The 13,776-nt window shown below is 40.8% G+C and overlaps 1 protein-coding gene across 5 annotated transcripts in view; it reads left to right on the top strand.

Annotated features, from left to right (window-relative positions):
• Positions 1-13,776, top strand: part of LOC127634975 (microtubule-associated protein 4-like) — a 99,313-nt gene that overhangs the window by 18,382 nt on the left and 67,155 nt on the right. The window lies entirely within an intron of this gene.

Raw genomic sequence — 13,776 nt, 5'->3', positions numbered from 1 at the left:
TATACCATTCTTTGTGTTTTCTGCAGCATCAACACTTTTAGTAACCTCATATGCTCTCTCCTGTCTCACACAAAGGCCTAGAAACTCATATAAGTATTTTGATATATAAAAACACACTAGAAGATTTTGAAAAATATACAATATACTCCCTCCTCTGAGACTTAAAAAGTCTCACACTCTTTTTCCCTTAAACCAGAGTGCAGTCACACAAGCCAGCCAATCCCATACCAACTTGCAGCCAAAAGTGGCTACACCAGTCCTTTATCCAATGCTGTCTATATGGGGCTGCACTCTGCAGGACCTGGGACCAAACATCTCCCCCCACACTTGACCAAGAAGGAGTAAAAGATCCCAGTCCAGTAGCTACCACTGTTCCTGGGGAGTGGATGACAAAAATCAAACTCATTTGTAATAAGCATGTGCATGCAAATGTAAAGCCTTGCGTGATGTAGAGTACAATTGATTATCCATTAAATAGAAGATATATATATGTTTAACAAAACACTAGTAAAAAGTACCATAGTAATATTTATCCTTCGTTGCCAGAGGAACTCACAGACAATTCCGGTAGCCTGAGCGCTATCTGGTGGTGTGTTGGAGCAGACAGCGGGTTTTTAAACCACCAGTTGAGTCTATTTGCTCTTGCAGCCAAGCACTGAGGTGCTCGTCGCTCCTGTCTTCACATGTTGCTCTTGTATGTCTTCTCTTAGCAATTACTTCACAACTATATTTTCTTGAACAAAATCATCATCAATACTACTTCTACTTGATTAATTATATTGTAATATAAACTTTGTTAACGTAAGTAATGGGTTATATTGAAAGTAATAGGGGAACATGTCAAAAATAACAAACAAAAAACCCTCTAACTCCTTTCTTGAGATGCTATGTATTCTGTTATGTAAAATGAAAGTATAATAGTCATGCTATCTCCCTTACTATCAAAAACATGAGAAAAGTGTTCAAAAATAAATTTCCCTCAAATTTCAGTGTTGTTTCTTGATTGCTTCTTAGTAAATTTCATCAAGCTCATCCAATCCAGGCCCAACAGTGCAATATCTAGTTTCCACCCCTAGGGCTGGTGCTATCATTGAGACCGTTACCATCTGCTTTGCTACTGTTCTGACCATTAGTGATCTGATAATTGGTATGACACAGCAAAACAGCAATGCGAATAGGGCCAGTCCTACAGCTATTATTATCCCTAACTTTATTAGTGCTGATTTCCATGAGCCAAACAGATCCTCAAACCATTTGCCAAACATCTGATCTCTTCCTGCATTAGATGTAACTTCCTTCCTGAGGTCATGCAGTTTTTTCATTGCCTGTGTAAAAGCTCCTTCTGGGGATGTATTATTCGGTATGTATGTACAGCAATCTGCTCCGAACATAACACATACTCCTCCTTTATCTGCCAATAACCAATTTAGTGCTTGACGATTTTGCCATGCCATTTTACTAGTTGCCGCTAATTGGGTTCCTAATGCCTCCAATGCCTCATCAGTATGGTTTATAAACCTTTGTTGATTATAGTAAATATAATTAATCCATTCTACATTTTTGCTGGCTGTTACCCATACAAATATTGACTCAAAGCCTGATTTAATTTCATTCCTAGCTTTAAATTGTTGTGGTATTCCCCTTGGTTGACCAATTGCATCTAAATAAACATCCGGATCTGGGGAGTACGCTCTTTTCACCCTTGCCTGTTGTTTTACAAGAGGATTTGGTGCAGTTTGGATTTCAGAGAGATCCCACTCTACCATAGTTACCTCTTGTAGTAACCTGACTCTAGTGCACAGCCCTTTCCAGTTTTTAGGTAGAGAGGTTTTCAACTGACCTCCCCCACATAACCAAAAGTAGTCCGCTATGGTTTCTGTTTGTTCCTGATGAATCGTTATCGAAGGAGATACTAAGGTTTGATTTTCACATCCTGTAAGGCAATGACCCGCCACTACACCTAAACATCCTGGGGTTATATTTGCAGTAAAGTTCTGTCCTAATGTTGCTGTTGCATAACGTGGTCCCCCAAATCTGATTACATTATCGTTGAAAAACATTTCTTCGTCTAAATGCCATATTACTGCGCAATTGCCCTTAAACTGTCCTACATTATTTTGTCCCTTGGTCCTGTTAAAGCATTCATATTCCAGTTGTTGATTAATCGTAAATGATGATGGACTTTCTCTATTCTTATTATCCACGCGTACATCTAATTTCCTACATTCATCTCCCCATCTTAGCAGCTTACTATACTTTTCATATTCTGGGTGACCTAGGAAAGCCAAACATTCCGCTGGGCAGAACACTGTTCTTCCTTTAATTCCACAATTTTTGGCATAATACTTGGCGCAGTGTCTGTAATCATACTGATTCGGAACTACTGTCAACTTCTTCAACGGTGAGGGTGAGCACATTACACAATTTGTCATGTCTGCCTGCTTAACCGTATATTTAGCCCATTTATACCAGTCGTTTTGATTTGCATGTTGTAATAATTCTTCTACTCCTGCTGTCTCAATAGGTTCCGAATCATATATTAAATCTGATGGCCTTGTTTTGCCTTGGTCAGCTGCACTTGGCTTACTATCTGGTTGGTGTTGTGTCGAGCGATTATTAATTAATTTTTTGTCTTTCTTTGTGTCATCTTTGCTTAATGCACCAGAGGCTCTCTTCTGTCTGATTAATTGTTTTGTGACGTCTTGTTCCTGCTCATTGTTGGAAAAGGGACATAAGGTCTGATGTGTTGATTGTGTTGAGATCGTCATACCATGGTCGCTCTGACGGTCCTTCACCGGGTGAGCCTGGGTCTTCTTGTGCTGCTTCCCCGGTAGGCCCTGTATTGGGGGAAATACCTGTCCCAGATATATCATCAATATCATTATCCACAGTACCTCCTTCATCCCCCAGCCTTTCCTCTGCCGCTGACAAGAGGTCATCCCACGGATGCCTCGATTGGTCTGCTCCATCTTCTTCAATTGTTTCTGTATTTGGTACAGCAAGGCGAGTACTTTCTTCCTGTCTTTCTCTTTCTTCACCTTCCTGTTCCTGTTCTTCTGCGTCATGTACTTCCGTTTCTCCTTCTGTGCTGTCCTGCTCCACTGTGGCACGTCCTTCAATTTCTGCCTCTTCCACAGTGTGCTCGTCCCCTACGTTCGGTTGTCGTTCTTCTTCTTCTTCGTCACTCTCTTCAACGTCTCTATCTGGTACTTGTGGGTCTTCTTCAACCTCGTGGGCTTGGTCCTCTTCTTGCTGCACCGCTGCTTCCTCTGCTTCAGGTTCCTGATTTTGTGGAAGGTTTCTCCTGCGTACTTTAGTGCAGTGATTCAAATGATACCATGTATTACTTCCTCTTACCTTCACTGCCGTTGGGGTCGCCTGTATCACTTCATAAGGTCCTTCCCGCCGTGGCTCATTCCACCTCCGTCTAAACACCCTCAGGTACACAAGATCTCCAGGCGTAATTGAACAAGGTTCATTCTCTTCCTGCCTAGGATTTCTTCTTTGTTCCTGCAAACAGATTTTTCCATGTATTGCCGTCAATTGTCTCATATATGCTTTCAATTCCATTTCTAGTTGTTCCAATGATGGACCCTCATAGGGTCCTCTTAGATAAGGCACTGGCATAGGTCGTCCTGTCAACATTTCATGCGGGGTTAGATTAGTAATCCTATTTGTTTGCATGCGGTATTTCATTAATGCCAGTGGAAGCGCATCAACCCAATTAAGTCTTGTTTCTTGGCAGATTTTCACTATTTTTGCCTTGATGTTTCCATTTACTCTCTCTACCATCCCCTGAGACTGCGGATGGTAGACGCATCCTAGTCGTTGTTTTATTCGCAGCTGCTGTATTACCGTTTTTAACGCTCTCTGAATAAATGCTGATCCATTGTCTGAGCTAATTTGCGACGGTATTCCAAATCTCGGGATAACTTCTCTTGTCAGAAATTTAATCACTGTTTGTGCTCCCTGATCGGCTGAGGGTACTGCTTCTACCCACCTACTGAATCTGTCTATTATTACTAACATGTACCTTTTCCCTCTGACTGATTTTATCATATCTACATAGTCCATTACTAGGTGTTTGAATGGGCCCTCTGGTGCTGGAATGTGTCCCAATGGAGCGGTTGTACCCTTCCTAACATTATGTTTTTGACAAATTTCACAGTTAGTTAAAAACTCATCTACTGAGGCCTGTAAGTATGGTGACCAGTAACCCTGTTGTTTTATCTTCCTCACCACCTCACCTCTTGCACAGTGATCAAATCCATGTGCATCAGAAATTAGCATGTTTAGAAGTGCTACTGGAGCCAATATCTGTCCCTCATGTGACCTCCATATTCCATTTACATCCCTTGTTGCCCCCTCTGCTGCCATTGTGCTAGTTCAGGCTGACCAGCTTGAAGCTGTATTCGAGCTACGTCTGCTAGGCTTGGCTGGACCTGTAATATCACTTGCGGTGCTATTATTGCAACCTTACATCCTGACGCTTCTCTGGCCTGTTCATCCGCAGCATTGTTTCCTTTAATAACAAAATCATTGCCTTTTTTGTGTGCCTGGCACTTCACGATAGCCAACCTTTTTGGACTCAGCATTGCCGAAATTAATCTGATTATTTGGTCTTTATGCTGAATCGGTGTTCCATCACTCTTTTTGAAACCTCTCTGCTTCCACACTGCACCAAACAGATGACACACTCCATGAGCATAAGCAGAATCTGTATATATATTTGCTCTTTGATCTTTCGCAAGCAGACAGGCTTTGGTCAGTGCTTTCAATTCTGCCAATTGTGCCGAGCATGGCTGTTCGCAATGCTGAACCACAACAGGCACAAAAGAATCTCCCTGCTTTCTTACCACAGCAAACCCAGCATGATTTCCTAAATAGTCCCTAAAACAAGATCCATCGACAAAGTACTCTACTTCAGCCTCAATCATAGGCGTTGATTCCAGGTCAGGCCTCAATCGTGTAAATGCTAATGAATTTGCCACACAATCGTGCGGTGTGCCCTCGTCCTCCAAGGGAATGTAGTTTGCTGGGTTTACAGTGGTACATCTTTTTATAGTTACATCTGGGTAGGTTAGCAGTGTTGAATATGCTAAACACCTTGCCGGTGTTAGTACAAATTTCCCACTCTCTATTAACTCTATTATCTTATGGTGAGTGTAAATCACTACCGGGTATCCCATAGTTATTGTAGAGGCTTTCTCATACGCAAAGTAAACTGCAGCCAATCCCTGATAGCATGGCGGATATCCTTGAGCTACGCTGTCCAGTTTCGTGCTATAATATGCTATTGGTTGTTTTCGTCTCCCACTGCACGACTCCTGCATCAGTACTGCTGATGCATAACCACTTTTTCTGTCTGCTATATACAAATGAAATGGCTTGGTGTAATCCGGACTTGCTAGTGCAGGTGCTGTTTGCAGTTCCTTTTTAGTGTTTCAAATGCTACCAGTGCATCTGCACCCCAGGTTAACCTACTTCTAAGGTTTTGCTGTCCTGTCTGCTTCATTAGTTCTCTCAGGGGTTTGTTTTCATAGCGTAGTCTTCTATCCAATCTGAACTAAATCCTGTCATACCTAAAAAGGTCATCATTTGCCCCACTGTTTGTGGTTGTGGAGCTTTACTTATGCCTTCCAATTGGCTTGGTGATATTGCTTTAGTCTGATGTGCAATGATCCGTCCCAGATACTCCACCTGGGGTAAACAGTATTGTAGCTTATCGTTTGATACCTTATGACCCCCTTCAGCTAGTTTAGTAAGGACCTTAATACTATCCTGATGGCACTGCTCCAGTGTTGGTGAGCAGATCAATAAGTCATCTACATACTGGATCAATGTGCTGTCCATTCTTAGATCTTCTAAGTCTGTTTTTAATACCTGATTAAACACATGAGGTGAGTGCTTAAATCCTTGTGGCAAACGTGTGTACGTGAACTGTTTACCTTGATAGGTGAATGCAAAGAGTTGTCTGCTTTCTTCTGCTAAGGGAATACTGAAAAAGGCAGAACACAAGTCAATCACAGTGAAATAATTTGCAGCAGGGGAACATTGGTCAGCAGAGTATGCGGATTGGGTACTTCTGCAGGCCAATCCTCTACTACCTCATTAACTGCCCTTAAATCATGTACTAATCGCCATTTTGTCTTATTTGCCTTTGCTACCGGTAATATAGGTGTATTACAACAACTTGATGTTTCTACTAGCACTCCTGCTTTAAGCAACCCTTCAATTGTACTTTCAATCCCTAATATTGCCTCAGGCTTAATTGGGTACTGCTTTTTTCGTGGAGGTTGGGTTCCTGGTTTTACCCTTATTTGGACTGGATTTGCTGACAGTACTAACCCTACATCAGTGTCATGGCGTGACCACAGTTTTTCTGGCACCATCTTTTCCATTTCTGCCATCAGTTCTACCATTTTTGAGCCTAGTTTTTCTGCAGGCTGAGATAACTACTACCTTAGGCGTTCCTATCATTCGGGTGGCACATATGATCTTTAGAAATGTTTTATCTGATGATTCCATGATAAGATGATTCTCTGTTTCTTTCCAATGTATCCTCTCTGCTTTCTTCATCATTTGTCCTAAGTCTTTTTGTTCCCTTCCTTTGCTCACATAAATTGTTACATGTGGAACAGAGTCCGGTATCTGAAACCATTTGTCTAAAAAGTCATTGTTTTCTACCTTGAGAGCTGCTCCCTCCTCTCCAATTACTATGTATTCTGACGTCAAGGTAATTTCTTGCTGTTTTGTTTCATTCAGCCATTTTTCCTCCAATTCTGGTTTTCTTGTTTCATCGTACATTAATGTACAATGATGCTCTGCTCCAGGCACATTTGGATCCCTTAACTGTGCCCTAATATATTTTCCCCATTTGTCTATTGTGTCGCCCACTGCTTTTCCTAGATTTCCCAGCCAATATACGTTTGCTTGTGGATATTGAGGTTCAGGTGATTTTGTCATGGTCATTTGTTTTACCCCTCTGTTGTCAATGTAGATTCCTTCTGGAGTGCACCATATTTGTAGATTCATTTTGCATATAGCGTCTCTTCCCAATAAGTTCACTGGTGTATTCTCTGATATTAAGATTGGGATGTTTACTGCTTTTCCTTTTACTTCTATGTTTACTGGAGCCGTCATTGGAATCAATTGCGTTTGTCCCGAGAATCCTACTGTCTTCACATATTTTCCAGACCGGGGAGGTGAGAGGCGTAACTTGGACTTATACACGTAAAGGTGGCTCCAGTATCTAACATAACAGGTGTTACTTTTCCCTCTATCTTAACCTTCATTATTGGTTCTTGATCAGCATCAGTTGATATCATTGGAAGCTGACCCCTCCCCGTAGGATTCTCTGGGCAGCCCTAGTAACCTTGTGGTGGTCCACGCCATGGATTGACGGGACCTGGGGCCTGCTGCTGCTGCTGCTGCTGCTGCTGGTGGGGGTCCTGTTGCCAGTTGTTGGTGTCTGCCTGGTGTGCTTGTGGCCAGGGGTTCATGGGACAGTCTCTCTTCGGTGTCCCACTCTGTTACACCCCCAACATACATTTGTTGGGCCATTATTATAGTTCTGTCGTCCTTGTCCTCTTCCTCTTCCCCTTGATACTGTCGATTCCATCTTCTATTCATTTGATCGGGGAACTGATATATTACAGTCGGCATAGGCTGTTGCATCGCCTGACTCTGCATGGGTATCTGGTCCGGAACACTTGGCCCAGGAGCCATTGGTGCTACCTGGATTGTTGGTACAGGTTGATACATGGGCACAGGTGATACGCCAGGTACCAGAGGTGCAGCCATTCCACTTGAAGTTATTTGAGCCTGTGCACTGCTTGGAGTTGGTGATGCTGTATTTACTGGTGCCATTACGGAGGTTGATGCGTCTTTTCCTTTTACTGCTGCTTGAATTTTCTTCCTGTTTCCTGTTAGTTCCTCCAGCTGCAATTGTTCTAGTTTCTTACGTATGTCCTTCTCCTGCTGTCTTAGTTTTTCTTCACTCCGTCTGTGTTGTTCCACTGCATGTACTACATGGGCACAGAACTCTTTCTGTGTCTTGGTAGTTAACCCCACCACGTCTTCCAGCTTGTCCTTTACTGGTGTAGGCATAGCCTCTATTATGGCCGTTCGAACACTGCTGTCATCCAGGGATCCTTTTCTGGATCTTTTTCCATTTCCAGCTTCCATCTCTTTAGCTCTCGTTCGATATAGGCTTTCGGGTTTTCAGTTGCTCCCAGTGGCTCTCCTTTTATTGATTTTGGGTCTAGGTTGGTGGGAAATTCTTCTCTTAGGGCCTTCCAGATGTTATTTCGGCATCTGCTGAATGGTATCTCATCATATTCTGTGGTATCTGCTGCCCTTCCCACTTTGGCTTTTTCGAGTATTTCCGCCATTTTGCCTCCTCCAATGCATCTTGCAAGCAGTGCTTTAATATCTCCCAGGGCCAGTTGAGTTCCTACTGCTCGCTCCTCAACATCTCTAATCCATCTTCCTGCTCCTTCATAGATGTCAGGAAGAGCTGCCAGTAGTCCTTCGAGATCATGATTGGCCCATGGCACATAGCAGTCATACTGTCCCTTCATCATAATGGGACACTGTGCTGCCATCTTGTTATGTAGTCCACTTGGTTTTTCCATTTCATCTTGCCACGCTTCATTATCCCCTCCATCAGACTCCGCATCAGTTCTGACCATTCGTCCTGACGTTCTCTGCCATGCTTGTGTAGTCCCTTCTGGCACGCTTTCAATGTAAAGCCGTCCTGTGACTTGCTTCATCTTCCCTTTTGTCCGATGTCTCAGGGTGTTTATATCTGGAGCAACATGCTCCTTTCTTCTTGTTGACCTTCTCGTATTTTTCAGCATTTCTTCCTCCTTCCTCATGGAGTTCAATAGTTCTAGTGACTTGGCCCTGATGTTGGTCACCTCTTTCCTCATTCGCCGCTGTTTTTCTGCACTTCTTTTCACTTTCAATGGTATTGTTATGTCGTCATCTGTCTCAAGGTCTATTAGATCGTCCTCCTCAGATGTATTTTCTTGCTCTTGTTTTCCTTGTTCTTCGTCCTGCAGCTCTGCGTACCTTTTTATTCCCTCCAGTATTGCTTCCTGGCATTGTTTGCTTATCTCTTCCCTCATTCTCTGTTGACCTGACATTTCTGGGCGGATTTCTCGATCTGATCCTTCTGGCTCTTCCCACATCGGGGTCCTTGAACCCTTCATGCTGTCTTGTTCTGGTCCTATTGCTCCTTCATCACTACAGATGCTTCTCAGATCGGCTGTTGGGTATAAATTTGCTGGCTTTTCTTTTTGCTCTACTGGCACTTTCTCATTGACTTCTATTTCTCCGGCCATGCGTACTTCTCCTTTAAACTCTATCATGGGCATTTGCAAATCCCCTTTTGTTTCCATTGTTGGTGCATAGGGAGGGGGTCTCTCTCCTGTTTCCTCATCCACCTTCTTTCTCTCCCTTTCTTGTTTTATTATTTCTATCCCCTTGGTTTTAAACATATGGAGCATCATTAGTTCTCTATCCCGCTTCATTATCCTCTTCTGGCTTTTATCCTTTGGTTTATAATTTTTTATCAATGCTTCCATTTCTCTACATATCCCTACATCAAATGTTCCCTCTGCTGGCCATTTTGTGTTCAGCCCCTTCGTTCTTCCTTCCCATTTCTTAGACACCTCTTTTATCACCTCCCTATATGTTGGAAACTCCATGCATATCTGATCCAATGGTGTTGGTGCCATTCTACTATCTCTCTATATTTTCTTTTACAGTAATTCGGTACCTCTTTAACCCCAGATTGTTTTATTCTTCTATGCTAATCTTCACCAGGTTGGTCAGACGAGGACCACTAAAAGTATCCGACCCCTGACTTCTCCTGGGCTTTCTCTGGGTTGAGGAATTCTTTTATTCTTAACTATTTTCAATACCGCTTTTTACTTGTGTCTTTCTCAGTGGTTTTGTTGATTCCTCTTCTGGTGCCAGTCCACACGGATTATTTTGTGTCCAGAATAATGTCACTCCTTAGGATTATCAAATCACTGCTCCAGATTTTTCCACAACACTCTTGACCTGTTGTAATTACTTCTCCTGCCCAGTGTATGAAAGTAACATATGAGGTTAATTTTATTTGGCATTCTTTTCATGCTTTCACAGTAATATGCTTTTCAACTTTATCACATTTATTCTAGATAAAAAGACTCTTTCATTTTTATGTAGTATGCCTTTTGTCCCTTCTCCTTTTTCCCTTTTATTCTTATTACTTATTAATGTGTTTCATAAGTCCAGAAACAAATTACTAATTCCCTATATTTTTGTTATTAATCTTTTTAATTTTATTTATTTTCTTCTCTCAGTTAGTCTCCTCTTAAATTTAGTAACAGCTTACTTCCACATTATGATTCCTATTTCAGGAGGAAAACTGAGACAGGAAAAAAGTCTTGTTCTGTTTTTTCTTGTGTGTGTGTGTGCTCAAAGCCCTCCCTTCATTGCTCCTTTTTCTGGCTCTAGCAGCCCCTCCCCTCTCTCCCCTCCAGCACTCAGTCTCCAACTTACTGTAAGAGAGAGAGAGACAGTTAACAATTATGCTTATTTGTCTGCATCTCACCAGCTATATTTTGGATTATTCAATTTAATGTCAAAAACCCATATTTATTATAACTAATACTTATTCATATATTCCTTATATATATCTTTTGTTTATCATTTCTTTTCCTCATAGTTCTTTATTATCTTTTCTTTATACTCTTTTGTCATTCCCTTTTATTTTTCTTATCGCATTATTTTTATAATTTGCTTATGTTCCTTCTTTTATTACTTACATGGTTTCACTTTATTTCTTTTCAAAACCAACTATTTGTTTATTTATGCTTTATGTTTGTTGATACAATCTTACTTTATGAATTACAAGATTTTTTTTTTTTTTTTTAGAAGTGGTTATACATCACTTACTTTTTTATACATACAACTTGAGTACAAAGTCTGATCTGGTTAACATACTTATACATTGCTTGTTTCTTATACATACAGCATGGTTATAAGTGTCTAAACTAATACATTCATTTTTCTAACTATTGCTTTATCATGCATTATACTTTTCATGTTTGGTTACATATTCATCTCAGCATAAGCAATACATTGTTTTCACATAAGTAATGTATCATTTTCTATGTCTTTATTGGCAATACACACTTAAGTTTTGCATTCTGCTTTATATCATGCATGTCTATATTTCCCTATCCAACCCTTTGATGGTTTTTTAACTATCTTTTATATATTTCCACCCATGTTTGTTTTATTTCTGCTGGGGGTTCCAAATAGATCATTACTTCAAATCTCTCAATTGTTCCCTCAATTGTGGTGGCTGGTACCCTTTCTCCATTGTCATTTTTATAGAATATCACCTTACTTTCTCTTTCCACCCTCCTCAATACACTAGTGACTTCCATGGCCACATTCCTTAAGATAGTTACTCCCAAACCCACTGGCCTTTCCAGTGTGTCCCAATAATGAGCCACTTCACATTTTAGGTAAGGAATCTTCACCTCCCTTATTGACACTTTCAGTCTTCCCCTATATATGTCTATCTCATCTACATGGCCTGTTTGACAGAGTGTAGTTATGTGATCCACAAATGGTTTAAGCTTTATATTCCTAACAGCAACCTCCAACCAGTTAACAAATGGCCACTCTTGTTCTATTTCTTCTAAATTCACCACCTCAGTTAAGGTTCTCACTAGCTCTTTCCTCTTTTTTTCAGTTAATTCTCTCCTCTGCCCTGTGTAATCTATGTACTCTGATTCGTTCCAAAAATGATCGCTGATTCCCTTTGACTCTATCAGCGCTCTTTCCAATTCTTCAGATCTGCGTTGATCTCCAACCCTTACAAAGCTTGCTTGTCTCTGCATATTCTCTAGTCTTGTTCACTGTAATGGAAAACATTTTGCCTTATTCTATCTCTCTACCTCTAAATCTCCCCTCCTCTCACTCATGGGGCCGTTTATCCAGCCAGTCAATGAGCGAGAGGAAGGCAGGGAGGCATCAGAGAATCAGGTGTTTTTTGCGTCTTTATAATTTTTCAACAATTATTTTATTTAATTCACTATTTCAATTCATTTTCTACTTTTATTTTCACTTAGTTTGTCCTCATTGCACCTGATTCTCTGTGATCTTTTGCCTCTGCACACAATACATCATTAACACCATAATTATGCATTTGAATAAACACATGAACAGTGCAGTTAGTACTGTAAGTGCACATAGAATAACAACATAGTTAGTCATGCTCATTATTCATCACCTCAAACATGCACATAGTTCAACAACCCCTTGTTTTCTGCACAGTCCGGTCTTCATCAAATACTTCAAAAATCACTATATCTACCACCTGGAGGAATTTCTACGCGAATTTTCAACCACCCGAGTTAGGATTTTCACCTGTACAGGATTTTCAGCCACTCTTCTGGCAAAACCTTGAATAAATGCACCTAACCGGGAATTTCACGCGTCGTCGCTTCTCGACTCACCTCCAGGCCCAGAGCTGCTTCTCAACTCTCTTTAATAACATTCAGTCACTTCTTGACTCTTTAAACAATATTTCTTAAATAACCCCACCTTAATTTGTTTGAAATCTGGAACTCGTTTCTATTTCAGCCAATTAGTTCGAATTATTCTATGTTCGGACTGGCAAAAGTCTCAGGGAAGCCACTTACTGGGACTGCTACCACAGATCACGCAAAAACACCTTAAGCAAAGATGCTTACCTCAGTTTTGGCGCCGGTGTTTCTGTGCGATTCGTGCAGCCGTCCCACCAGCGACCTCTGTCCCCTTGACCTCAGTGCCAACCCTGCTCGCAGCGCCAAAGATATGTCGTGGAAGATTGCGATGATTTTCTCTAAGTTGAAGAAAACTCTCAGAGTCTTGAGTTCCAGATGCCAAAGTTCAGTTTATTGAGAATCAACAAACATGAGTCCAGTCAGCTGTCTGTCCTGACTCTATCCTCCTAAGTTCTCAGTTATATACCTTTTTGTTATCTCTTTGCCCATTATCTCTGACCAATAGAATAATTACCCTTATCTCTTTCCTTCGCCACCAATATAGTTTATTTCCCTCGCTAATTAAATATTGGTGGCAAATCCCCATCTAATTATTTTTAAAAAACATACATCAACTGGTAACTCCACTTATTTTTGACATATGTCATAGTTCATGGTAAGAGTGCATTAATTTTAGAAACACCTGTGTATGAGAAAAACAGCCATGTCCCCTTCACATACCTTTTACCTTTGCCCTACATTTCAGTATACCCTCATAATGAGGCGGCCTTGTTTTGTTCATACACAGTATCATTTAATTAATGAAAGAAAATACAAGCTTCAATGATTCTCAACTCATCAAGGCAAAACACCATGCCAGAAAACATATCATATAAGAGATATCTAACTTATTAAAAGTATTTTTGTAAGAAGTGCATCCTGTGTTTTAATGAGACACACCATATATTTTAGAGATACGTGTCGGCATAAAGGAAATACATCAAGAATATATGTCAAAATACTACTAATTAACAGAAACAGCAAAACACCAGCTGCAAGAATACAAGACACCATTCATATAATAACTGATTAAAGAAGTACATCCTGTATTTCAAGGTTGTATACCATTCTTTGTGTTCTCTGCAGCATCAACACTTTTAGTAACCTCATATGCTCTCTCCTGGCTCACACAAAGGCCTAGAAACTCATATAAGTATTTTGATATATAAAAACACACTAGAAG

Source organism: Xyrauchen texanus, chromosome 42, assembly GCF_025860055.1.
Source record: "Xyrauchen texanus isolate HMW12.3.18 chromosome 42, RBS_HiC_50CHRs, whole genome shotgun sequence".
Classification (NCBI taxonomy): domain Eukaryota; kingdom Metazoa; phylum Chordata; class Actinopteri; order Cypriniformes; family Catostomidae; genus Xyrauchen; species Xyrauchen texanus.
The sequence above is the reverse complement of the archived record's forward strand: the minus strand, read 5'-3'. Positions and strand labels throughout refer to the sequence as shown.